This window comes from Amphiura filiformis, chromosome 12, assembly GCF_039555335.1.
Source record: "Amphiura filiformis chromosome 12, Afil_fr2py, whole genome shotgun sequence".
Taxonomy (NCBI): domain Eukaryota; kingdom Metazoa; phylum Echinodermata; class Ophiuroidea; order Amphilepidida; family Amphiuridae; genus Amphiura; species Amphiura filiformis.
The window spans coordinates 51,265,294-51,292,337 of record NC_092639.1 but is presented as its reverse complement, the minus strand read 5'-3'; the positions used below and the strand labels follow the sequence as shown (position 1 = coordinate 51,292,337).

The following is a 27,044-nucleotide window of genomic DNA, read 5'->3' as shown; positions in this document are numbered from 1 at the left end:
CCCAATTAGTGTTGGTAGTAGGCACCTGCACTATTTATACCCAGCTCTGGTCAGATCAGGGAATGGTCAGATAATGCTCATTATTATTGTTTAATTAGTGGTCACTGCTTGTCAATGCTTGTTGACAGCTTATCAGTAGTCGGATCAGCAGGGGTGCAATTGTATCCTTTTCATAGAGCAAAATTGTTCAAAATGTTTATTGTCGAATGGTTCCAAAAAACCTTATTTCTGAACGGATTTCCGTCGTTAACAAAGCAAAATGTATGTTTAATATATTAATTATTTCATTAATAGCAATTTCCTAAGTTTCCATCCATAAATAACCACATAGCATTATCTGTTTACAAAATAAGTGTTTATTTTCAATTAGCCATCTTATCAGTAAAACTGATAGGAGGCCAAATTATAGTCAAAAAACAGATTCTTTGTCTGGTAGTCCCGGCAACCCAGTCTGTATGTTGCTCAGTTGTAAACATACACAACAGAAACCGGCTGTGAAGGAGCCTATATGCACGTAAACAACTTTCTAGTACATGTATAATAAAATCCGTTTTTGAGTATAATAAAGAAAGTCATGCATTGGCAACATGAAGGATATACCTATTGCTAACTTGATAAAATGCATACTCGTAGCCCAATCTTGTACATCATAGCACCCAGTTTGGGTTTGTAGTTTCGAAATGTTGCAATTAAACATTAGTTCTTTCAAATATGAAACGCTAAAACACAAATCTAGAACAAACAATCATTATATTTAGAAAGATATAGCAAACTTTCCATGATAGAGATTGGACCCAAGACAAAGTACACCCAAATTAGGTGACAATTCAGAATTAAGCCATGGCTGGAAAAATCATACATTTGGGTCAAGTGAAGTATAGAAAACATATTTATGTAGGTTTCCTTCTTCTAACAGTTGTTTTAAATTTCTATGTAAATTTGCATTGACATTGTCAGCGAATTTGACTGACTAGCAAATGTGTTAACTAAGGTTTGCCTGGGTTACCCGGGTGGGTTACCTAAAATATGGGGTCTTTGGGTGACAGCGACGCTGAAAAGGGGGTCTTAACAGCCCCACATACGCGTCACCTCCAAAGTTGGAGTGCCCCCCCCCGGGGTACACTATCGCCTCTGTAGTTTCCTGATTACATAGACAGCACGATTATTTTCTGCAACGCTGTGAGGAATAAGTAGGCCAAAACCCATGTTTCTCGCCCAAAAACCCTCAATGGGGCGATTATTTAGTGGTGTGCGCCCTTCAAATTGGGAGACAGTCTGCGTATAAGCTCGGCTGACTCAGCCGGGCCAGTCGGCTTTAAAAAAAGTTTGGTCAGAATTACTCAGAAGTTGCTGATCGTTTGCAGATTTCAAGCAAAACATGTGTATATTTTGGTAAGTTTCAGTGGTTGTAATTATTGTATTGGGTGGCATTAGGTCAAATTAAAAGAGAGGTCTGTCGCAAAGCTCTCCAGCTCTGAAAAATTGAAATTATGCGTTTTTTTACCAAATTTGTTTTGTGTACGGTACTCTCACATGCCACCGGCACCGGATGGCTGTACTAGTCTAATTCTTGATCTTGATCTTCTTCTTCTTCTTCCTTATAAGTGCCTCCCTCATATGTATGAGTATTGTCGCACTGCGTACAGACAAGCTGTACTTATTTTTTACTCTGGAACCTAGAGTAGATGAGTGTATTTTGAAGTACAGTCAACATGACCGGGATGATCCCCTGCTCTTTTCGAATAGCCTGTGACGTTCTTTAACGTGCACACTACATTAATGTGAGAAAATATGCATGTACACGGGACCGACAGCTTAAAGTGCCCTCCGAAGCACTAAGCAAGTAGAGTGAAGTGTCTTGCTCAAGGACACAAAGAGCCGGACCTGGGATTCGAACCCTAGCCCCTTGGGGTCACAGTCCTATGCCTTAACCGCTAGGCCACGCTCTCCTCGCAAATCTTGATGTGGTTTCTGCACAAAACGCCTGAAGCGGCTGTTGGCGTGCAGGTTCGCGCCATGCATTGCTAATTTCTGGTGCTAAAAGCGGGTCACGTTATTTTTATAGATCTGCTGCGCATTCAAATTGCATTGTATTGCATCGCGCATCGTAATTTTATTTGTGTCCATGCTAATTATATTTACACAACATGAACTCACATGTTTTCAAGTAGCGAGATCAGCGCATTATGATGATTTACGCATTTGTATCTGTTTGTGTGTGAAACTCCAAAACTCCAAATACAATATAAATAGGAAATTGTTTTTACAGAGTTTAAAGATGAAATTTTCTGATTATGTAAAGTTTTACACAAAAAAAAGAACATTAAGCATGTTTTTTAATGTCATTCATGAACTTGTTGAAGTTCAGGAGTTACCACCGTAGCGACTCGATCCATTTTTTCGTCTGCTTGAAATTCACGAAATCTCGATTTGGATTTATCCACGAGACTTACCTGGATGTCATCATTTTATGGGAAATTTTGTGACCTTTGCACTCATACCAAACACGACAGGGTTTGTTTTGGGAAAGCCCTAATTTGTCAGTTTTTGAGGTCTATTTTTTAGGTAAGATTTTCATGGTTTTTGGCGTAAAAAGTTGTTGATCAGGAAATAGTATTGAGCTTTTTAACTCTGAGTTTGATTATGTTCTAAACAAACTCAGCTCAGCTGAGAACAAAATCAGCTATCTCTTGGGTGATTATAATATTGATTTGCTTAAAGAAAAGAGCAATAAACATATTAATGATTACTTGAGTACAATCTATTCTTATGGTTTTACCCAACAATTGATAAACCGACTCGTATTACCAGAACATCTGCAACTATTATTGACAATATTATTACGAATAATTGTTGTGCCAAGCACCAATCTGGAATCTTTGTAGTAGATATCAGTGATCATTTTCCCATTTTGACTAACACTAATATAAAAATAGATGGAAATAATGCTACACCTAGTAAAACTCAAACTGAATATAAAAGACAAGTTACGGATGATAATATAAATTTGTTATTAAAAAGACTTTCATTAGTTAATTGGAATGACGTTCTAACTGAAGAGGTGGATACAATGTATACTAATTAATTTCATATCTAAATTCAATGACTTGTATGATGAATGCGTACTCTAATAAAAAAAAATCAATCGTAAAAATAATCAAGAACCACATTCTCCGTGGATAACAAAAGGTCTCTTAAAATCAATTAACCATAAAAATAAATTGTATAAATCTTTTTTGAAACATCGTACGACTGACAAGCAAGATCGGTATAAAATATACAGAAATAAATTAAACTCACTCCTCAGGAAAGCCAAAAAAAGTTACTTTACAAATAAACTAAATAAATACAGAAACAATATGAGAAACACCTGGAAAATACTTAAAAATATACTGAATAAAAACAAAAGTTCAAACTTCACCACCAAATTTCGTGATAAAGACAACAATTTATATTTGGAGAAATTCGACCAAAATCTTTCAAGATCAGATTTACCTCAATTAACTCAAGATCAATTAAAAAAGCTCGAAGGGCATTTGACTTATAACGAACTTTTAACTGCCTTGAAGAAAATGTCAAACAATAAAAGTCCTGGGTCTGATGGGTTTACCACTGAATTTTGGAAAGTTTTTTTCAAGACTTGGGAGGTTTTCTCTTACGTTCTCTGAACTACTCATATGAATCAGGGAATTATCAGTTTACGCAGAGATTAGGGATTATTACCCTCCTTCCTAAAGGAAACAAACCAAAACAATTCCTAAAGAATTGGCGTCCTATTACTTTGTTAAATATAACCTATAAACTAGCTTCATCGTGTATTGCTGAAAGAATGAAACAGATTTTACCAAGCCTAATAAATGATGATCAAAAAGGTTTTATGAAAGGAAGGTATATTGGAGAAAATATAAGATTACTTTATGATTTAATTTTATACACAAAATTACATGACCAACCAGGTATGCTATTGCTTATAGATTTTGAAAAAGCGTTTGATTCCGTTTCTCATAAATTCATTTTTAAAACATTAGACTTTCTAAATATCGGTCCATCTTTTACAAAATGGATCAAACTTTTTTATAATAAAAGTCAATCCTCAGTGTTGGTAAATGGAAATTCCTCAAAACAATTCGATTTAGGTAGAGGTTGCAGACAGGGGGACCCTTTGTCCCCTTATATCTTTCTAATTTGTGCTGAAATGTTGGGCTAAAAAATAAAAAAAAATACTGATATATGTGGTATTACAGTTGAAAATATTAATTGTAAAATCACCCAATACGCTGATGACTCGACTGTGATCTTAAATGGAAGTAATGAAAGTTTACTACAAACGTTAAAAACACTGGATTTGTTTGAGCGTTTGTCAGGGTTGAAAATAAACGAGGATAAAACAAATGCTGTGTATATTGGGTCACTTAGAGGTAGAAAACCAAACCCTGCCATTACAAATAAAAATCTAAAGTGGGTTGAAGACGGAAAATTCTCTGCATTGCATGGGAGTACAATTTTCAACCAATTTGGTTGAAATGGTTAATTTGAACTATGATAAGGTTATGGAGTCGGTGACAAAGGTAATGCATCATTGGTCTAAAAGAAACTTGACAGTTTTTGGAAAAATAACTATAGTCAAATCCCTACTGATACCAAAGTTTAACCACCTTGTTCTTTCAATTCCTAACCCGTCAAAAGACTTTATAAAAGATTTACAAAAGAAAATCTATAATTTTATTTGGAAAGGTACAAGAGATAAAATAAGTAGAGATCAATTGTCAAATGATTATTCTGAAGGTGGATTAAGATTGGTTAAAGTAGATTTATTCTTTGAAGCACTGAAATGTACATGGATTAGACGAATTGTAAATGGATGTATTGATGCTAAAGGATTGATGTTTTTTCTATTTTAACTGGTATACATATTAATGATCTTGAAAAGGGTATAAATTATACACTAAAAGTAGCAAAAAAATTCCCAAAGTGTTTTTTGGAAAGAAGTTCTTTTATCTTGGTCTAAGGTAAAGAAAAAACACAATCCTAATACAATTGATGATGTGTTAAGATCATGTTTATGGGAAAACGAATGGTTTAAGATTGGTGGTAAAGAAATAAAATATAAAAAATGGCGGACAGCAGGTATTGATTTTGTCTCTGACCTTGTCCATGTTAACCAAAACCGTTTTCTCTTTCTTCATGAAATTGAAACAAATTATGGATTACGGCTAAATTTTTTGGAATACAACAGTGTAATTTGCGCAATTAAGAGTAATTTCAAGCATCTATTTCAGGAAAACGCTACATTTATTGCAATTCCTAAGCCGTTTATACCATTTCATTTCAGTTTTATTTTAAAAGATAAAAAAGGTTGCAGATCAATCTGTAAACAACTTATGTCCTCAAAGATACCAAGAGCAAAACGAAAATGGGAAGTAAAATTAAATAGTAGCTTTTCAGATGATGAATGGAAGGTATATTCTTTGTTGCCATTTAAATGTACAATGGATACAAAATTACGGTGGTTTCAGTACAGAATTTTAAATGGAATTCTTACCACAAATACATTTATGTTTAAAATTGGCAAAAGAAATGATAATATATGTACTTTTTGCAACAAGGAACCCAAACGATAATTCATCTTTTATCAGATTGTAAAAGGTTAAACCCATTTGGTCTCAGCTCGAAACCTGGTGTTTACAAAAACTCGGTATACCTATCACATTCAACCGAAATCATATTCTTTTTGGGACAGATTTAGGAAAACTAAATAGTGCTATCAATTTAATTCTCATTCTAACTAAGTTTTATATATACAGAAAAAGATGCCAAAATTCAACCCTTTCTTTTATCCCTCTTCAGAAGGAAATAGAATATTATCATAAATTGGAAAGATTCATTCTTTTAAAAGATTCAAAATACCGAGTTTATCAAAATAAATGGCAGGTTTGGAAGGGACTTTTCAACTAAACATTTTGTTCTTATTGTAAAAGCTAGACAATTCAAATGCTATATAAATATGTATGTGAGAGTGTGTGTGTGCTGGTACTGTTTATGTATTGTTTAATATTTAAAAAATACCTGGTGTATAAAAATCAAAATTTCTGTATTTATCTGAGTAAACTATGATTGTAAAATGTACACTGGAAAAAAAGAAATAAAAAAAATAAAAAAACAAATTTCGTGATAATAATAAAGTATACACAGATCCAAATGACATTGCAAATGGCTTCAATAATTACTTTGTTAACATAGGTCCAAATTTGGCTTCATCAATTGAATGTATTCCAGGTATTGATTATTCGCATTATCTGTCAAAGAGTAAAATCTGTCATAACAACAGCATGTTTTTTACACCTATCACTGAGCACGAAATCCTAAAATAATCAATGGATTGGACTCCAACAAAAGTCCAGGGTATGATGGACTTGGTTCATTTATAATAAAAAAAGTTGCTCCAATGATAGTAAAACCACTTCAGATAATTTTTAACGAGTCTATTTGTACTGGTAAAATACCTGACAGTTTTAAAGTAGCGAAGGTAATTCCACTGTATAAAAAGGATGATAATGATTTGTTTTCAAATTATCGCCCAGTATCTGTTTTACCAATTTTCTCAAAGATTCTGGAACGACTTGTATTTAACAGATGCATGTCATATTTAGATCACCATCGCATTTTATATAAACGTCAGTATGGTTTTAGAAAAACCACAGCACATATATGGCAGTGATTGACTTGGTTAACAAAATTACTGAAGCTGTTGACAATGACAATTTTACAGCAGGTGTGTTTTTAGATTTATCAAAAGCATTTGATACTATAGACCATACAATATTGCTTGATAAACTCTATCACTATGGTTTTAGAGGTATTACACACAGATGGTTTGAAGATTATTTGAGTAATAGAAAACAATATGTTTATTATAATGGTGTTCCATCTCAACAGAAAAATCTTACTTACTTCATGTGTGCCTCAAGGTTCAATACTGGGTCCACTGCTTTTCATTATATATGTTAACGATATTCACTTAATTACTGAGTCACTTGATGTGATTTCATTTGCTGATGACACCAATTTATTTTACTCTCACAATCAGTTTAATGTTATTGAGGAGGTCTTCAACAAAGAGCTTATTAATGTGAATAGATGGTTCCAGGTAAATAAATTATCTGTCAATGCTAAAAAACTAATTATATGTTACTCGTACCAAGAAGAACACAAAACCTGAGTACAATTTGCAATTGTTTCTTGACTCTGACAGGCACTCAAGAACACCGCTTGAAAAAGTGCCAAGCACTAAGTTTCTAGGTCTACAAATTGACCAGAATATCACTTGGAAAGAACATATTGATAATATTGTAAAACATGTTCAAGAAATGTCGGTATCATTAATAAATTAAAAACTTCCTCCCACATGAGGCGTTATATACATTGTATTGCTCTTTGATATTACCGTATATCAATTATGGTATTGTAGATTGGGGAAGTGCATGTTCATCATACATAAATTAGCTTTTTAAAATTCAAAAGAGGGCACTTCATTATTATAAGTGCAAGTGATTATAGAAGTAGCACTAATCCCTTACTGATTAGGTATAATACTTTAAGTGTCAGGGATATGTATACATTTGAACTTGGTTTATTTATGTACAAACATGATAATGGACTTTTACCGAGTGTTTTTGATGATTTGTTTGTAAAACAGTCTAAGATCCATGACTTAAACACCAGATATAAAGATCGTCTGAGGCTTCCATTTATCAAAAGAGCTTTCTGTGAAAAATCTATTAAATATGCAGCTACTAAATTATGGAATAATGTTGATAACAGCATTAAATGTTCATCATCGATTAATCAATTCCGCCATGTATTTAAAAAACATCTTATGCAAAGTTACTATTAATTCCTATTGTTTCTGATTTATATGACCACGTTGGGTATTTATATGTTATATTACTTATTGTTGTGCATTTTCTTATTTACTATTGTTTACTGTTATTTTTCATGTATTTAGGTTAATCCATATCAAGATATGACAGCTTACTGTTGCTTCTTCATTGAAATGACAATCTGCTGCCATGTCTAATGATGAATTAACCAATCAAGGGATCACAGACTTTCAGGCCTCTTCTTGGCCTTTCCTGTGATTCCTTCACTCTCACTTGTATTATTGATTTTGTATGTATCCTATGTTTTATTGCTATTTGATGAGTGAAAAAAATAAATGAATGAATGAATGAATGAATGAAATGGAGCAGAAGGAGACCATTACACCTATATTACACCATAATATGAAATTTTAGAGTATTTTTGTAGTACCGTATATTGGGAATACGCCCATCCCTACTTATCATAATACGGAGGTGATATCGCCCAGGACGTTGCCTTCAACCTTTTGATAATCACTGGACTCTATACCATTCTGGTAAGTCCCACCTTAAATACATAATATTGGCGACGAGGATGGGATAACGTAACACAAACAGTTTATAACTTCAACTCCAAACTTGTAGAACAATGTTCTTGAACGCGTAACTTGGCTAACTCAACTTTTAAAACGTAACATATAATACATAGTTCTTCTGTGACCTAGTTACAGCTCCTCAATCAGTCTCCGCGGAGGTCGTGTATTCCTCTGCGAGCGACGTGGCACTGATGATGGACTTGGACGTGCATTTCTTTGAGCTGCTGCTTCCGGAACAGTTCCGAGATGTACTATCGCTGGACTTGGAACATCTACCGGTGTCTTGTCACTAGTGCTTTCACTTGGAGTCGTAAGATTTGGACTCGTTTCTCTTGGAGTCCATTCCCTTGGAGTTGATCTTTGAAACGGCGTTAGTGTCAAATCACTCTCTGTAGCTGATGGTAGCAAATTGCTTTGAGTAGCTTGTCGCGATGACATCACCTCTCCTCTCCGTAAGTGATCTACATGTCGTTTCCAAACTCTTCCATCCGTAAGCGTCACAATGTACGACTTAGGCGCTGACCACTCTGCAATGGTACCAGGCCACCATGTTTGCTCCTTTCTACAATCTTTCACCAGCACTGCCTCACCAGGAAAGAATTCTCTGTATTTGCTGTGCATGTCATAATGGTCTTTCTGCATTGCTTGTTTACTGATGACTCGTTCTTGCAGATTTGGACGAACTAGCGATAGTCGTGTTCGGATTTCTCGTCAATAAACAGCTTCGCTGGACTGCATCCTGTTGTTGCGTGTTTGGTAGATCTGTATGTCATTAAGAAGTTGTCCAATCTTTGTTGTATATTCCCTGTAGCTGCGCTTGATACCTTTCTTGAATGATTGTACCATTCGTTCAGCTGCTCCGTTGCTAAAGGGTTGATATGGTGATACTCTTATACTTTTTGCTCCTTGTTTCTTCAGGAAGTTTTGATATTCTTCGCTCCTGAACAGCATTGAAATAGGGCTGGTCAGCCGCCATTGGCCTGTAACTTTTGGCCTGGCGGTAACTTTTCTGACTGACATCTAGTTGCCGACCCGGCTGGCCTGGTAACTTTTAAGGTCAAGCCCGGTTGGCCTGTAACTTTTGAGGCATATTTGAACACTGCTCCTGAATTGCGGACCGTTGTCGCCTTACGATTTGAAGTGGTAACCCATATCTCGTGAATAATTCTCGTAGCACGTTAACTGTCGCCAGTGCTGTCGTACTCTTCATTAGTATTACTTCTGGCCATTTTGAGTATGCATCTGTAATGACTAGGAAATTTTGTCCATCTTTCTCAGCGAAATCTATATGGACTCGTTGCCATGGTGCTCCAGGCCACATCCAGGGCATCAAAGGTGCTGCTGCTGGCTTGTTTTTCACTTGTTGACAACTGGAACACAGTTTGACCGTCTCTTCAATTTCGTTGTCCATGTTTGGCCACCAAACCCAACTGCGTGCAATCTCCTTCATTCTAACCATACCTGGGTGCGCTGTGTGTAACTCTTGCAGTATATCTTGTTGATACCTTGCTGGAACAATCACTCTTAGGCCCCATAATATGCAGTCTTGTTCTACTGAGAGCTCGATTTGCGATTGAAGTAGGGTTTCAAACGTAAATCGTCTACTTCCTATGGCCATCCAGTTCTAGTAAACTCCAGTACTCTTGACAATACTGGATCACGTTGTGTCGCGTTCTGGATCTCCTTGCTCGTTATTGGTAAATTCTCCAACATCTTGTCTTCTACTCTGAAGATTGCGTCTTCTTCTTTCTCTATCACTGGTAATGGTAGACGTGACAAGGCGTCTGCTAGCGTGTTCTGCTTTGCTGGGATGTACTTGATGTCATATGTGACTCCTATCCACAACTGAGCCCGGATGTCGCCAGTGCCACTATTGAGATATGCTCCATCGAACTTAACAATAAACAATAGGAAAGAAAGGATTTATTGACTGTTTTATTGATTTTTCACTACTTAAATGTCAAGTACTATAGACATGATATACATCATTTTAAAGCTAATTTCAAGCAGAATATTTTGGTTGAATATCTCAAAAATGATGATTGGCGACATCCAGGCTCAGTTGTGGCGAGGAGTCACATATGTGAATGCTGAAAGCGTAATAGCCCATCGTTGCAGACGTTGTGCAGCCAATGTTGGTATACTGGTCTTTGGTCCTAGTATTCGTTCCAAAGGCTTGTGGTCAGTCAGAATTGTGAACTTTCTTCCGTAAAGGTACATTCTGAATTTCTTGAGTCCAAACATAATTGCCAAGGCTTCTTTGTCGAGTTGAGCGTAACCCTTCTCATGCTTGTCCAGACTTTGTGATGCATATATGCGACAGGTCTTCGTGATCCATCTTCGTAAACATGCATGATCACCGCTCCAACACCGTATGGCGAAGCGTCCGCTGCCAACTCTAACGGCAATTGTGAGTCGTAGTGTGTCAGTATCTTTTCAGATGTCAATATGTTCTTGACTGTCTCAAAAGCTGTCGTGCAGGCGTCTGTCCAGTTCCATGGTTTATCGCATAACAGTTCATTCAGTGGATGTATCACCGTAGACAGATGAGGTACGAATTGAGCTTGAAAATTCACCATGCCTAGAAATGATCGCACTACCGTAACATTCTGCGGTTGTGGTGCGTCCTTGATAGGTTTGATCTTGTGATCCGTAGGCTGAATTCCTTGAGCTGAAATTCTTTAACCATGTACTCCACTTGCTGTTCCATAAACTTGCATTTCTCTGGTTTTACTCGTAGTCCATACTTCTGCAGTCGTTGAAGTACTTTCTCCAGATTGTGAAGATGTTCTTTATCGTTTCTTCCTGTTACTAAAATGTCATCCATGATGGCACATGTGTAATCCAATCCTGCCAAAGCTTGATCCATGAATCGTTGCCAAATGGCTGGACTCGAGGAAATTCCGAAGGGTAAACGTGTATAGCGGAATAACCCCTTCCATGTGGATATTATCACCAATTCTTGTGATTTGTCATCTACATGTAACAACATCTGTTGATAAGCGCATTTCAAGTAAATTTTGGTAAATTTCTCACCTCCCGCCATCTTGCTGAATACTTCTTCTGGCGTCGGCATTGGAAATTCGTCTGTATGTATCGCTTGGTTGGCCTTAACTTTATAATCTCCACATAATCTCACCGTTCCGTCTTGCTTTGGTATGCAAACCAGGGGTGTCGCCCATTCACTAAAATCTACAGGTACGATACTACCTCCATCTTGCATTCTCTGTAATTCTCTATCTACCGCTGGACGTAAGGCGTACGGTACGGGTCGTGCTTTGTGAAATACTGGAACTGCGTTTTCCTTCACATGAAGTGTTGCTTTCATACCTTTCACTGTACCCAATCCTGGTTGAAATACCTCACTATACTTCTGCTTCAATTCAGGCACCGTGCATGAACTCTTGACACTGTATTGACCTTGTTGTGGAAACAAATTATGCCAGTCTAAAATTATCTCCGCTAGCCAATCTCTACCAAATAATGGTGGTGCATAGCTGTCTGCATCTACAACAACTAATCGAAGTAATCCTGCATGTTGATCTTGGTACTTTACATCAACATTGATCTCACCTGCCAAGTTCAAAGGTGTACCGGCATAGGCATGTAGTGGACGAGACACTGATTTCAATGGAAAATTACTGAAATGCTTCAGATAATCCTTGATGTTGACCATCGACGGTCCTGCTCCCGTGTCCAACTCCATCTGTAATTTCACTCCTTCAATTTCCACTGGTAGGAAAACTGGTTTTGACGATGTGTAATTTACACTGTCTTGCGCGTTATCTTGTTTGTCGTCATCATGCGTATCGTCTCGTTTATCGTCACTATCGTCTGTAGTCGTAATGGTGAAAGTAGCGTCACGAAAATCTTCAAATTGTTCATCGTCTTCCGTTACGTAGCGTACTGTGTTTTGTTTTGCATGGTAGCTTGAAGTTGCATGACCACATTCTGATTTCAAATGTCCTACTCGATTACACTTGAAACACGTAAAATTATTGTATTTACATTCATTTGGCGAATGATTTGTCAAACCACATCTGTAGCACTTGCGTTTACCATTGTCATGGTTGTTGTTGGGTCTGCCGTCCGTGTTGGTGGTTGACTTCCGTTGACCAAACTTGTGGGTCTAAATCTCCCCCGTCCACTTCCAGAACTTCTGTTGTTACCTCGTCCATGTCCTATTTTGTTTACCGTTGATGGCGTTTTACCGCTGATATCCTTTAATAACATTCTTTGTTGCCTCTTCTTCAGCTATTGCCATGTCTACCGCTTGAGCAAAATTATAATCCTTTGCTTGGGGACCCAACAATTTCTCTATCGTATCTTCAGATCTACAAACCACAAATGAACTGATCTCTTAAATTCTGCTCCAACTGATCACCTTGAAATTCACATGAAGCAATTAATTTCAAGTTGGTAGCATAATCACTGATAGATTGACCAGGTTGTTGTTTACACGATCTGTATCTAAATCTTTCTGCTACTACTGAGCGTTGTGGTCTAAATGCTTCTTTAACAGGTCTGCTAATTCCTTGTAGGTCTTACCGTGAGGCGGATCTGGGTAGCTGACATCCCGTAATGTTTTGTAGACATTATTTCCAACGCTACTCAGGAGTATTGCTCTCCTTTTTGGCATCTTATCTTCCGTGTCAGCAATATAAAATATCGTGATAATCTGTCCAAATAACATTCAATGTCGCCATCCTGATCATTAAATTCCTCAAAAATTGGCCTTCGTGACATCGCGATTGTCGAGTGGATCGTCTATGGCAAGCTAAGCGGCTCAGAACGTGGGACTAGCTACGCGCAGCTTCTTTCTCGTTACGTGCAGCTTATTAACCAATCAGATTCGCGCTTTTAAACACGTGGAGCTGATGTAAACATCCTCTCTCACAAATATTACGCTCTTAATTTTTGTAAATGAAAATATCTGTAGTATATCAGCAAAAAATGGTATAGGTGCTATTAAAGTACATGTAATATCTGAACAGAATGATGATTGTTCTATATTTAGGGGCTATCATTTTCTTCGGAAGGGATCCCAAATATAGGGGTCATACTTTTTGGAAAGAAAAATAAGGGGAGGGGGTCATAAATTGATAATGACAAAATGTAAGGAGTCACAAGATGACTACAGATAGTGTGTTTATTGTATTCAAAAAGACTGATTTCAATACAATTTTAGCCTGTCTAGGGGGTAAGGTGTATCGGTGGTGGGAGTCGGGGGTCATAACATGTTGATGCCGAAATAGTGAGGGCCGCAATTTATTGGCGCCGACTTTTTGTAAATTTAGGACCCCCCCCCCCCCCGTTCCGAAAAAAATGATGACCCATTTTACTCTCTCCATATTTACACAGTGGCATGTGATATCGCTTTCCCTGCAGTATCTTTACACAGCGCTTTACATCAGTAGAAGTTGTTGTTTGACCTTCATATCCCTGCACGCTATTACAGCCCAGTATAAAGTTACTTGCTATTAAACACGGTGTAAACTTGGAAACACTAAATAAATATGCTTTGTGTCATTTTACCCAGGCATTAACAACATATTCTCTTGAAAGGTGCTGTGATTTGGCCTCCTTTTCCCGTTAGTTATCTATGCTAATTCCGTAAATTAATTACAAGATAATAATTGTGAAAGAGGATACCTATAACTATACTACGCGCAGCTAACGACCCAACCACGTGATTAAATTTGACTATTTTGATTGGTCAAACAGCTGCTCGTAACGAGAAAGAAGCTACGCGTAGCTGTTCCACGCTTTTGGCCCCCTTGGCTTGCCATAATCGTCGATTGGTAAGCTTATCTCTTCGGTGCAAAATTCTGCAGTTACGTCGTGTATGTCGTCTGCTCGCGAGTCAAAAAGTCGCGATCGTAAATCACTGTTTTAAAGTCCCAAAATGTCTGTCGTACGTTAGCCAAGTTATCCGTAGGTGCTATAACAGTTCCGTCACCTGAAACTTTGCTGTAGGTTCCATTAAAACGATCCTCATCGCCAATATTATGTATTTAAGGTGGGACTTACCAGAATGGTATAGAGTCCAGTGATTATCAAAAGGTCGAAGGCAACGTCCTGGGCGATATCAGGTCCGTATTATGATAAGTCGGGATGCATGGGCGTATTCCCAATTAATATACTACAATTTTGAAGATGTTTGTGGTCATTCTTCTGCAGAAATCCATCGCGCATAGATGCGCAAACTAAAGGGAATTACTGTGATGACCCGTATTTGCAATTGGCCGTGAAAATACGACAATACGGGGAGCGGTGCATGTATTGTTCCTGATCGGGCTGGCGCCGGGGTGGGAGGTGTAGCGCATATCGGGTCATGTCGTATGTGGTAAAATGCAAAATGCACACTTAAGGGATCTAAAATGAGCGTTTATTGCTTTTCGACAATATTTTTGTGGGACATGAGAGCACCTCAGACCTATGAATTGCATTCTGAATCTGAAGCATGTCTTTCTGATATCAAATAATTTTCATTTTTGAAAATCATAATATAATACAAATTTTATGACAAATTATAAAAATTTGATATTTTCAAATTTTGATATATCAGTCCTCAGTAAATTATATAAATCTAATGATATATTCTTAAAGTGTATGTAGCAGGGAGGAAAAGCCGACGGTCAATTGAAAATTTTTACCTTTCATATTGAAGATACGGATTTTTTTCCCAAAATGACCTAATTTTTTTTGGTGTTTTGGAAAAAAAAATCCATATCTTCTATACGAAAGGTCAAAATTTTCAATTGATCGTCGACTTTTCATCCCACCCACATACACTTTAAGTATAAATCATCAGATTTATAAAGTTTACTTCGAGTACTGTTAAATATCAAAAATATTAATTTTTAATGATTTGCCATAAAATGTGTATTAAATTGCGAATTTCAAAATTATTTGATATCAGAATGACATTCTTCGTATTCAGAATGCAATTCGATATGTCTGAATGTCCCAAAATAAATACTGTCCAAACGTTCATACCCCAGCCCTTAATTCAGTGATATTATTTTTGTTACTACTTTTATTAACTCTACATATACGATACTTTAAGAATCTGTGTAATTTTTTTTTTTTCATTTTTTTTTCACTTCCTTTGTATTTTTTTTCAATACTAAAGTTGAGTAGTGCAGTGTCAGATGAGGTTGACAAGTAACTAATGGTACTGGCAGAACATGTTCATGTGTTGCATGGGTCACATTGGATTATGATTAGGGACCGCTCATTATTTACAGGGGAGGGGGGGCCGGGAAAAATGTAGGGGGGGCTATGTGATTTTCACTTTAACAAACAGGGGGGTTATGTGATTTTATTTTTCCTGATAGGGGGGGTCAGGTGAAATTTAATATTAAATTATTCACTATGATTATGATATTTACCTCATATTTGGCCATTTTAGCCACAAAAATGTCAATTTTTGCGCGCTTCGCGCGAATCTATTCCTGCACCATGTTTTGAGTTTAGCTTCAATATGGCAACATTTTTGTGCGCTTCACACGCATTGGTGTCATAAACTTATTCTCTCACCAAAAAACAGGTGCTGGATTCACATAATACTTCAAAATACTTCGAAATCTATGCCACTGTTCATCAGCACATTAGCCATATATGGCAGGGTGGGAAGTCAGTCCCCTCCCCTGATCAGTCGACAGATGTATTGTGACAAAACTTATGATTTGCGTCTTCCTTTTGGTCTATTTTAGACCCTAGATTAACCCCATTTAGTATCAAAATGCCAAATTGCCGCGCGCGAATCTCAGAAAAACCATTCTGTGAGTAGATCTGCGAGACGGGCCCTTCTAAATTCTGGTGTTTTTTTTTTCATCTTGAACTTGAACACGAATCTCAAAAATGAGAGTTACAATGTATAATTCCATCCACTCTATAATTCATAAATATGAGTGCTAGGGCTGTAGGGCAGCTCCTCTGATGCTTGGAAACAGCATAAAACTTGTATTTACTGGGACTAAATTAACCAAAAGTTGTGAAAGCCCTATATGCATCATCCTTTAGAATAATTTTAGGCCACATATTGTCCTCAATTTTGTTCATTTTTGCTGGTTTTTTTCATGCGCTTCAAGCGCATTTGTCCAGGTAATGTTCTTTTAGTAGCAGATCAGTGGGACGATTTGGAAATTTTGCCCCCCTCCCCCGGCTCGGTGACTCTGATACATCTCTCTTTGAATTTTAGCATTGAAATAGCATATTTTCTGGGGACAGAAAAAAACTTGGATTACAATTGTGGGGAGAAGAGCCAGATATGCAGAGGTTGCATGGCAATCATGTTGCCATGCCCAGGGGCCATCAAAAGGTGAATCCAGCCATGGTATAGGCCTACCAGCAAAATGTATTTCTCGATATGGGGGGTTACGTTTTTTTTTTTGGCGGCAATAGGGGGTTATGTAATTTTAGATGCTGCTAATAGGGGGGGTTGTGTAACTTTATGAACTCAATTTTGAAATCCTCCCGGCCCCCCCTCCCCTATAAATAATGAACGGTCCCTTACATATTCATTTTTTTTTTTTTTTATATTCCTTTATTCATTCATTCCTAAATGTACTTGTTTATTTACTTACACTATTTATTTATTTGTTTCTTGGAGGCAATAATGCTGTATTGTACACAAAAATTGACTCACAAAAACCCCAGTAAACTTCACATGACTTTAAATAGGCATAACCTCCCATATTTTAAGTTATATAGCTGATTCTGGCACCATTGTCTTTCTTTTTTAATGCCATTTACATTGGTACCAGATTTGTAAGTGTTACTTGTAAAAATATACAAGTGCTAGACAAATAAATCCAGGGTACCATAAACAAAAAATGACCAACAAATTCCGCTACCCTTCACAACTTCAAATAAGTATAACTCCCCCATACTTTGAGCTAGCTGTTTTTGGTACCGTTGTCCAAGTTTCTTAATGCTCTTTACAGCTAGTGATACCATATTTGTAGATGTTCCTAGAATAAACCTAAAAAGTGTTGTCCTCGCTATTTCAAGCAAATTCGCCGATAATAGAGTTAAATAGGTGATCAAAAGCGATCGGAATGTTACAAAGGTACAGATCGCAGCAGCTTACTTCATATGAGATGATCTTTGGATGATCATTTTAAAGCTAAAAACCATCAGTTTATCCTAATGTTTAATTTTAAATATCCATTTTCATTTCTGCCTTGAAATGGTAGATGTGATGGGTCACAAACTCACAAATATCCGATCTTTGCGATCAAAAACACAAAAGTACAACTTTGGATGTACTATTGGCAAGAACATTTGATGTCAACTTGTCAAAATATTTTAGAATTGTGCTCCCCAAACAGGTGGAAAGTAAGCAAAATAATTTCCATTCAAACACGTGGGAAACTGAACGGGGTGTCTATAAAACTAAGACCTAAGACCTGAAAACTAAGACCCAAAAACTAAGACCTAAAAACTAAGACCTAAAAACTAAGACCTAAAAACTAAGACCTAAAAACTAAGACCTAAAAACTAAGACCTGAAAACTAAGACCTAAAAACTAAGACCTGAAAACTAAGACCTAAAAACTAAGACCTAAAAACTAAGACCTAAAAACTAAGACCTAAAAACTAAGACCTAAAAACTAAGACCTAAAAACTAAGACCTGAAAACTAAGACCTAAAAACTAAGACCTAAGAAACACCCATATAAAACTAAGACCAACACAATCAGCATGCTCTTTTTATCAGTTTTATATTAATAATAAACACAATATCAAAATATGATTACTGATTCATGCATATGAGGATCAGCAATCTCTGTGCTGCTAATCACATATAGTGAGCAGCACACGCTTTAAAATGTAAGCTATGTACAAGGTTATACAATTTTTACAGGGAAGGGTCAGGGACATTGGTAGTGCATGATGTAATGTTATGGTCAGGAGTTATTAGGGACGCACCATTAGATTCTCAGGGGGGGGTAGGAAGTGGGGGTCGGGGAAAGAATTTTTTTCATGCAGTTTTCAGGTGAGGAAAGGGTTTTTTTTTGGTTTTTTTAGTGCAGGTGGGGAAAGTTTTTTTTTTGCTCATGTAGTGGGTTTTCAAAAAACTTCCTACCCCCACCCTGAGAATCCAATGGTGCGCCCCTTTATGGTCAGAATGGATGTGGGTATGTATGGTGAGACACAATTTGTTTTGTTTGTTTGTTTTATTTCTTCTTTAACCTACATGTAGGACCAGGGATCAGGCAGGATAAATCAATATTTTGGGTGGATTGCTTTATCAGGACATAGAAATAATATAAAGCTCTATTTCCATGATCAGGATGATCGCAGTTTATCACCATTTAGCGAAATCAGTGGAGCAAGGGTAAACCCTATGACTGGGGCCCGCAATGATAGCTACTCCCAATCAGTATCATTGCAGCAGGGAGGGGGTGGATGGGACAACAAAAATTCTGAAGACAATGAGAAAAGAAGAAAAGGGGGAAAAGCGAAAAAATAAAATAAAAGAGGAAGGAAAAATCTTCTCATACCAAAATTCAATCACGCACATTATCCCAATAAAGGTTTTTTTTAGATTACCTTTATATAACCTGACATTAAAACGTTTTGAATAACACATTTATATAACGTTTTAAGAACATTTTGTGTTGGGTCCCTTAAAAAACCAAAATGATGATGCACGCCAGGAAAATGTCCAGCTATATGTCACCAGAACTGTTATGAAAAATTAAATCATTTTGTCCCCTGACCAAGAAAGCTTCATATGCCCATCCACACAAGACGACGCGACACTACTAATTATACTATATGATTCCACTCCTAACCAGACCCAGCGAGGAAGGGGGGGGGGGGGGGGGGTAACCCCGGGTTCTGTAGTTTGTTTCCTGTTTGTTTGCTTTTTCCATTGTGAAGGAATACATGTAAGTTGACATTTTAAAGCATACACACAAATTACAAAGTGGAACACAGTTGTAAATGGCCCAAATAGTTGAGCCCACAGATAATAGATTTATTTAATTTACTTTAAGCTACAAAACTATACAGTAATATGCCCACATCATGAATATAATTGCCCACCTAGCTCTGATCAGACTATGCTGCACAGTGCACCATAATAGAAATCAATACACTGCCGAGCACAGTGAATATCGCAATAATATATCTCCAATTGGGTCTTTTAGTTATAATGGCTTTTAGTTATAATGGTCTTATTTTTTGGGTCTTAGTTTTTGGGTCTTAGTTTTTGGGCCTTAGTTTTTGGGTCTTAGTTTTGGGGTCTTAGTTTTGGGGTCTTAATTTTTGGGTCTTAGTTTTGGGGTCTTAGTTTTGGGGTCTTAGATCTTAGTTTTACAGATCCTAAGAATTTGTACATGATGAATGGGGTCTTAGATCTTAGGTCTTAGGTCTTAGTTTTATAGACACCCAACTGAACGTGCATAATCCCGGCTATATACATGTAGGCAAAATATCTAATTCTTGATCATTAGACTTAGAGCCAACTTGTGTACGCACCAGTATTAGTGTTGTGCTTACTACACAAAGGCCAGCGCTTGCAGAGCAAACAGCTTTTGAGAATTGACCAATCACACAGTCGTTGCTAGGCAAGGTCAAGGTTCGGCCATGTAGGTCGCGCGATCGTGTTATTCTATGAAAAGTAAGCTGACGCAGAAGGTACATCTTCTCATGATTGAGAATTTGTTATTTGCCTTCGGATTCGATTTAGAGGGGTCCTTTATATATGCATGTAGTAACATTAGTTCTGTGCATGTAAAATGTTGCAAAATTGTGTGATATTCAGCCCATATTCAGGGAAAAACTACAGTGGTGTATGTAACTTTCATTTTGTAGATCGACCCCTGCCTATAGTATCATCCATGTTGGATGTCAAGCTTCAACTCAACCTACACGTTTGCGCAGCAGTACAACAAACTTCAATGTATTGTAATTTAAATCTTCATCTCTACAAAATGTATATCCCTAACACTGCCAAACATAAAAAACCCTTGATGCACAAAGGGACTGTAATTGCAAGGACCCCATGTGATCTGATTGCATCATCATCCGAACACACATACAGACACAAAAACTCTTGACCGGTGAAGGTACATATATACCTGTGACGTGCTATCCCGTTCATGTGCTTACCCCTGATGGGTTCATGATTAAAACCACACCAAAAAAAACTTTTCTCTTCATTTTCTTTCTTCCTTTCTTCTCTCCTTCCCTTTTGGCAAAAAAGCACAGGGTATTGGGGTTAAGGTGGGAGTCTCCAACCAATGAAAAAAAAGTAGAAATCATAGGTTTTGTGATTAACTTTTCTTCACTATCATTTCAGATCAGATCCTCAGCAGTGTTTGTTGTCCTGTTGACATCCAAATAATTAGGTATTACTGAGAAACTTGCTACATAAGATGGCTTCATCATCATCATATTGCATATTGCGCTTTTTATTTGATCTTCGTCCATTGAGTTTCTGTGATATAGGTGCAACCATCATGAGGTGAGTTAACCATACTGCATAATAATGGCAGATTTACAAGTGTTGACACTATAGGCTTTATATAAATTATGTAAAATATTATCCCCCATTCCAGGGTCAGAATTTCAGTGAGAATCCAAGAATCAATTCTCACATGGATTCTGGTAAACAGATTTGCGTGAATCAAAGTTGATTCTCACAAATTCTTGTAGTTTATACAGAAGTTGATTTGTAAGAATCAAATGATTCCCGCAAATTTATTCTGCAAGAATCAAGATTGATTCTCGCACTGTGAAACAAAATTCTGACCATGCATTCCTCTGATCAATATTGAAAGCTGAATTAGTTTATATTGGATCAATTCCGCACTATTATGAGGGGTGATTGATAAGTTGGGGGCCTAAGGTAGAAGGAGATAGCCATACAGTTTTGATTAATATTCTATTCTGTGCAGTTCAACTCAAATGATTACACAGAAAGTATCGGTAATGAAGCATGGCAAAGAAGTGGGTTGCCTAGTTAAAACATGGCAAGGAGAGCCTGGAAGACAATGGCATTAGATGCATCAACATCTCAGTACATGTGCATTATTTTGTACAATTTCACTCCCAATAAGTGATATGCATATAAATAATATGCAGATTTTGTCAACTATGAAAGAGTTAAAAAGTACTACATGGTGGGTATGCAAATAACGCAATTAAAAATCGCATTCCAAAATTGGATAATTTCACTAGAACAAGATTGTTGATGACTGTAAAAATTTCTTTCATGTCTGCTATAACAATCATATACATTGTAAGAGGAACTATTCCCAATATTGAAATGGTGCAATGTCACAGGCCAGGTTACTCTATTAGTGGTCCCAGGCACCACAAGAAATTAATTAACTTGCAGTTATATTTTAAAGCCTATGTTTGTTTTCCTTTGCTTTGGTTGTTCTGTACAGACATCATACATGGGAACATGTAAGAAGGTTTCAAATACTGAAGTCCAAATCACAAGTTGACTGGATTGGGGACAGGGTTAAGTTTATGTGCCAAGCCTCTAAAGATACCAGCTGAAGAGGATAACAAATTACTGGTAAGTGTCTCCATGGACACCTCATGAAGGTTTCAAATACTAAGCGCAAATACCGTATTGTTTGTAATAAATACCCCGGGGGCGTTGCATTTTTCCAAAAAGGGGGCGTTTATAGGAAGTGAATTGTCAGTGAAAAAGCGGCTTAAAATCATGTTCAATTTCCGATGGTGCTCCTATTAAAAGGAGGGATTTACACTATACATGATGGCGGCGCCCACGGAAAATGATATTTTCGTGGGGAATACAACAAAATTACACCTGTAAGTGCATGGAATTTTTGAAATTCTACCATAATTAGGCAATGAAATGGTTGGGAGTTGAGTCATAATAGGTTTTGTCCATTCAATTTAGCGATTCTGACTGGCATGACTGATGCAAGTTTTAAGCTTACCTACACGATATGTCATGGAAATGTTCGCATTTTTCACAGAAAAATTGGAGGGGGCGTTTATTAGAGGGGGCGTTTATTACAAACAATACGGTAAGTCCAAATCTATCAGAGGGTGGTTACACAGACTGACTGGATTGGGACAAGGTTAAGTGCCAAGGCTCTAGTGATACCAATTGATGAGGAATCAAATTACAGGCAAGTGTCTCCATGGACTAATTATGCCAAAGTTCAAATCTATTAAAGGGTGGTTATAAGAAATTACTAGTAAGTATCTCTAGTGATACTAGCTAAAGAAAATTAAAAAATAAAAACTGTTTAGTTTTCCTTAATAATTGATCCTGTGCCATATACTGGGGTACCCAAAAAGGTGGTTTTGTTACATTTTGATGTGTAGTGTGGATTACAAAACATTGTCTCCTGAGTATTTCTTTACCTAGAAGGCTCATTAAGGTCTTAAATTTGAGGTAATTTATTCTTTATTAGTCATGTAAAGTGCTGTTTTAAAATCAACTGTCATTATTTTTTTAACATTTTAAATGAAATGTGCCAAGGGTGGCTGAGGATTAGGGGGAGGAGGATTAGGGGGAGGGACTGTATAAAGTCTATGCAGAATCAATTTGAATTTGAAATATTAATATTTGGTCTCATTTGAAAGGGAAAATGTTGCAGTTAGATATTATTAAATTGATTTTATTATAACAAGACCCCTAGAGAGAGCAGCGGTTGTTCTCTCGCCTTGCACCACTGAGGACTTGGGTTCAAGCCCTGGCGCGGCACAAGAACTTTTGTGCATGGCCGGGTTATCTCGATTCCATGCTCGCTCTCGCAGGTTTTCTTCGGGATCTTCAGTTTCCTCCTGCTTTCAAAAATCGGTTATTAGTTGTTTGGTTAATATCAAAAACTTCCTTCATCCAATGGAATTTGGGGAGTTGCACAGATAATTGGTGGATCTAAGTGTGGATAGGTTGGCGATCTGATTGTGATGATTCACCATGGCAGCGAAATTACAAACCTCTGATATCTGGGGAAAGGCGCTATATAAACATCAGAATTTGTATTTTATTTATTTTATTTTTCAAGAAAATGCATGTCACGTGACCACCCTGTTTGTGGTTATGCAAGACTCAGTAATTCGAAGTGTGAATTAAGTTGCGCAATTTCATTGCATACACATTTAAAAAAAAGCTTTTGAGCCATTCACCCTAGTATATTAAGAGTATACATTTTTGGAAAGCTGCTGACCCTAGGAATCTAGAAGTACATGTATAAATAAACGCAACCCAAAAAGAAAGTATCCAGCTTGATTTTGGTCCATAAATCAAAGATGGGGTCTTAAATCAAGATGTACCAAAAGTACGTTACAGATGAATTTATTCCGCACAGTTTGATACCTCATTCAGAATTGATGACATTGTGATCTTTTAAATGCAATCAACCCAATTTTAAAAGTTGCAATAATCCCTATTGATGTGGTTTTCCTGCTTCTCAAGATTCTTCATAAAGGTACACAATAACAGAGATGGTCTAAGACTGTTTGACTTCACTTCATGTGTTTTATGTAATACAAGCTAATGCAGATACTTTTTTTACTCCTTCCTCAATGTTTTACCCTTTACAATTAACAGTCAATATCTGGTATGTCCTCCTGCTGCATCAATGACTGCCAGACATCTGCGGCACATGCTCTTGATCTATCGCTACACATGTTGAGTAGCAGGACCAAATCAATAGGAATTTACTACAACTTTTAAAATTGAGGTGATTGCATTCAAAAAGTCATTGTGTCATTAATTCTGCATCGATTTGGACAAATGAGGTAACAAACTGTGCGGAATAAATTCATATGTAACATACTTATGGTAGGTCTTGATTTAAGACCCCATCTTTGATTTATGGACCAAAATCAAACTGGATACTTTCTTTTTGGGATGCATTTAGTGAAATATATCACAAAATAGGCCCTAATCTTTTCAAAATATCTGGTTTTTTTTAATTTCCAAATTCCAATAGGCCTATGTTTATTGGGCAAATTGTACACATTTCAATTATCATGCCTAGTTATGATGCTTTAAAAGCACTGTATTACAAAGTACACTGGAATTACATTGTATGAAACATTTTGTAAGGGACAAGGTATGTCTGAAGTTAACGATCACTTACAATTGTGATGAATTTATGCTACGAAAATATCAAATCATGGAATTTTATGTTACACCCTATACATGTATGGTGAAGTGTATAAACAAGGCCAATTTCCATTCCTTTTTAAGATGAGTAATAAGGGATTGCTTCATGGGATGATGTACATGTAGGAAACATGTTCATGTTTTAAACCTGTGTTTTCTTTTCATATCGTACATTTAAAATAGCAGAAATTATGTTGCGTTACTATTTAATGATACCCTGTATAATTTTGTATGGCATAATTTAACTTTTTTACTGTAATCTGAAACATTTAAGTCATTCTGGAGTATATTTGGGTATTCATTTGTTAATACATGGCCAAATAATGTGTACGTAAACAGTTATCCAAATTTTGTATATAAATTTTCGACAGGTTTTTGGCACACCCTGTATATTTTAACTTCAGGCAAAACTTAAACAAACTGTATATTTTGTGAAAGCATCATCAATATTCTTTTCAAATATATCACTATTATAGCTAAAATCATTTCAGTGAAAAATAAATAGGTAAATTACATAGACAAGTTTTTAAGCACTTATCTTTTTGTTTCACCCTGTATATATTTTGGGCAACCATGTATATCCATTAGAAACTCAAAAGTTATTATCCCTGTATTATAAGCTATCCGAAAATATATACTTTTACTATTGTCAGATTTATGGAGCAAATGATATAGCACTTTATGCCACACCACCTCTGATTTTCAACAATTATTACATGTATGATGTAACACAAAGGTACCCCAGCTTATGACACAGGACCAATTATCACAAAGGTCAATAATGCCATGGAATGCCAAGTCCCAAACTGTGACCCATTTTCCAAGTAGCTCAAAATTCACCATGATCATGTGATTCATGTCCTTAAACATATGACCAGACTCAGCGCTTGTCCTGATTATCGCGTAAAACATATGACCGGACTCTGCGCTTGTCCTGATTATCGCGTAAAACATATGACCGGACTCTGCGCTTGTCCTGATTATCGCGTAAAACATATGACCGGACTCTGCGCTTGTCCTGATTATCGCGTAAAACATATGACCGGACTCTGCGCTTGTCCTGATTATCGCGTAAAACATATGACCGGACTCTGCGCTTGTCCTGATTATCGTGTAAAACATATGACCGGACTCTGCGCTTGTCCTGATTATCATGTAAAAAAAGGTGTGATGAGGTGCTGATATTTCATGACATGATTCAATGAATAGCAAATCAGAACCTCACATAATTTTCTTTTATTGAGTGCAAATAAATAGTTTAATAGGTGTGACTCATTGCTTGCATCACATTCAAAGCTTAAAACATGTACGGGGGATGTAACTTCTTGCTATAGAGTTAAAATCAAGTATAAGCTGCTTTAAAATTCTGAATCATTTCAAAGAAATCTTTCATTTAATTTTTTATCACATTTACAGATCAAAATGTCGCAACATCTCACTCATGTTTTTTCTTTGTTTATTATTTTTATTCTTAGGATATAGATCCAAAGAGTTCAACTCACAGCAGCCTTGTAAGGAATGCAGCTATAGTGGTAGTAGCTAGATGCAGCATCTGCATTAGTATCCCAATCAGTTATAGCAGCAATAGAACTACATCAACAACATGCAAAGGTAAGGCTAAACAAACAAGTGTACAGTTTGCTTTGGGAAGCAATGTTTAATGCATTTGTTCATTATTTTGAGAAATAAAAAGAATATATTACACTTTCAAACAAAAATGCATAAACAAACAAAGAGATGTAATCAATACCCCAATGTCAATCAGCTTTCTAGTGTTGACCGATCCAGAATTGGTAGATCGGGGATTGGCCGATCTGGGACAGAATCGGTCTTGAATCTAAATCAGGGAAAATCTCTTATGTTACCGATCTTCATACCGATCTGCCAAAAAATATTTCAATAGAATTTCCAGTGGTCCCAGCACAGATAAGCTTGAATGCAAGGAGGCTTTTTGTACATTATTCCGGCAGAAAATAATATTTTTTAAGTGTTTGGAGATTAAGAGATGAATTCATCTGTGTAACTGAGTATGTGTAAGTAGGAGATTAATAGATGAATTTGTCCGTGTAGCTGTGTGATTAATAGATGAATTTGTCCGTGTAGCTGTGTGATTAAGAGATGAATTTGTCTTTGTAGATGGGTAAACTGGGGAGGGACTAGCGCTGATTTGAAAAGATTATAATTATATCTGAATCGGGATCGGATTGGACTGATCTGTGAATTATGAAATAGGAGATCTTGAGCTGGATCCGCTAACACTACAGCTTTCATCTAGAATAACTATTTCAGTTTGAGTCCATTCAGATCATTGTATAGATACATGTAAATTGGTACAATCGACAAGAGGTCTTTTGAGGAGAAATTTAAGCTAGGACTTTTTTCCTCACAAGAAACAAACTGCAGCCCAAACAGGTAAACACATCACTACCAAAGTACTTGAGTCCAGAACCTTTGAGCCTTCATTATGA

General features: G+C 36.7%; 1 long non-coding RNA gene across 2 annotated transcripts; it reads left to right on the top strand.

Moving 5' to 3' along the window:
- The first annotated feature begins 1,301 nt into the window (after positions 1 to 1,301).
- On the top strand, positions 1,302 to 26,116 carry LOC140165409 (uncharacterized). Of its 2 annotated transcripts, none has more exons than XR_011860709.1 (4): positions 1,302 to 1,392; positions 20,773 to 20,937; positions 21,866 to 21,999; positions 26,052 to 26,116. It is a non-coding gene; the product is annotated as an uncharacterized lncRNA (long non-coding RNA). The 2 variants fall into 2 exon arrangements; XR_011860710.1 differs by lacking the exon at positions 1,302 to 1,392 and adding an exon at positions 19,309 to 19,357.
- The last annotated feature ends 928 nt before the right edge of the window (positions 26,117 to 27,044 follow it).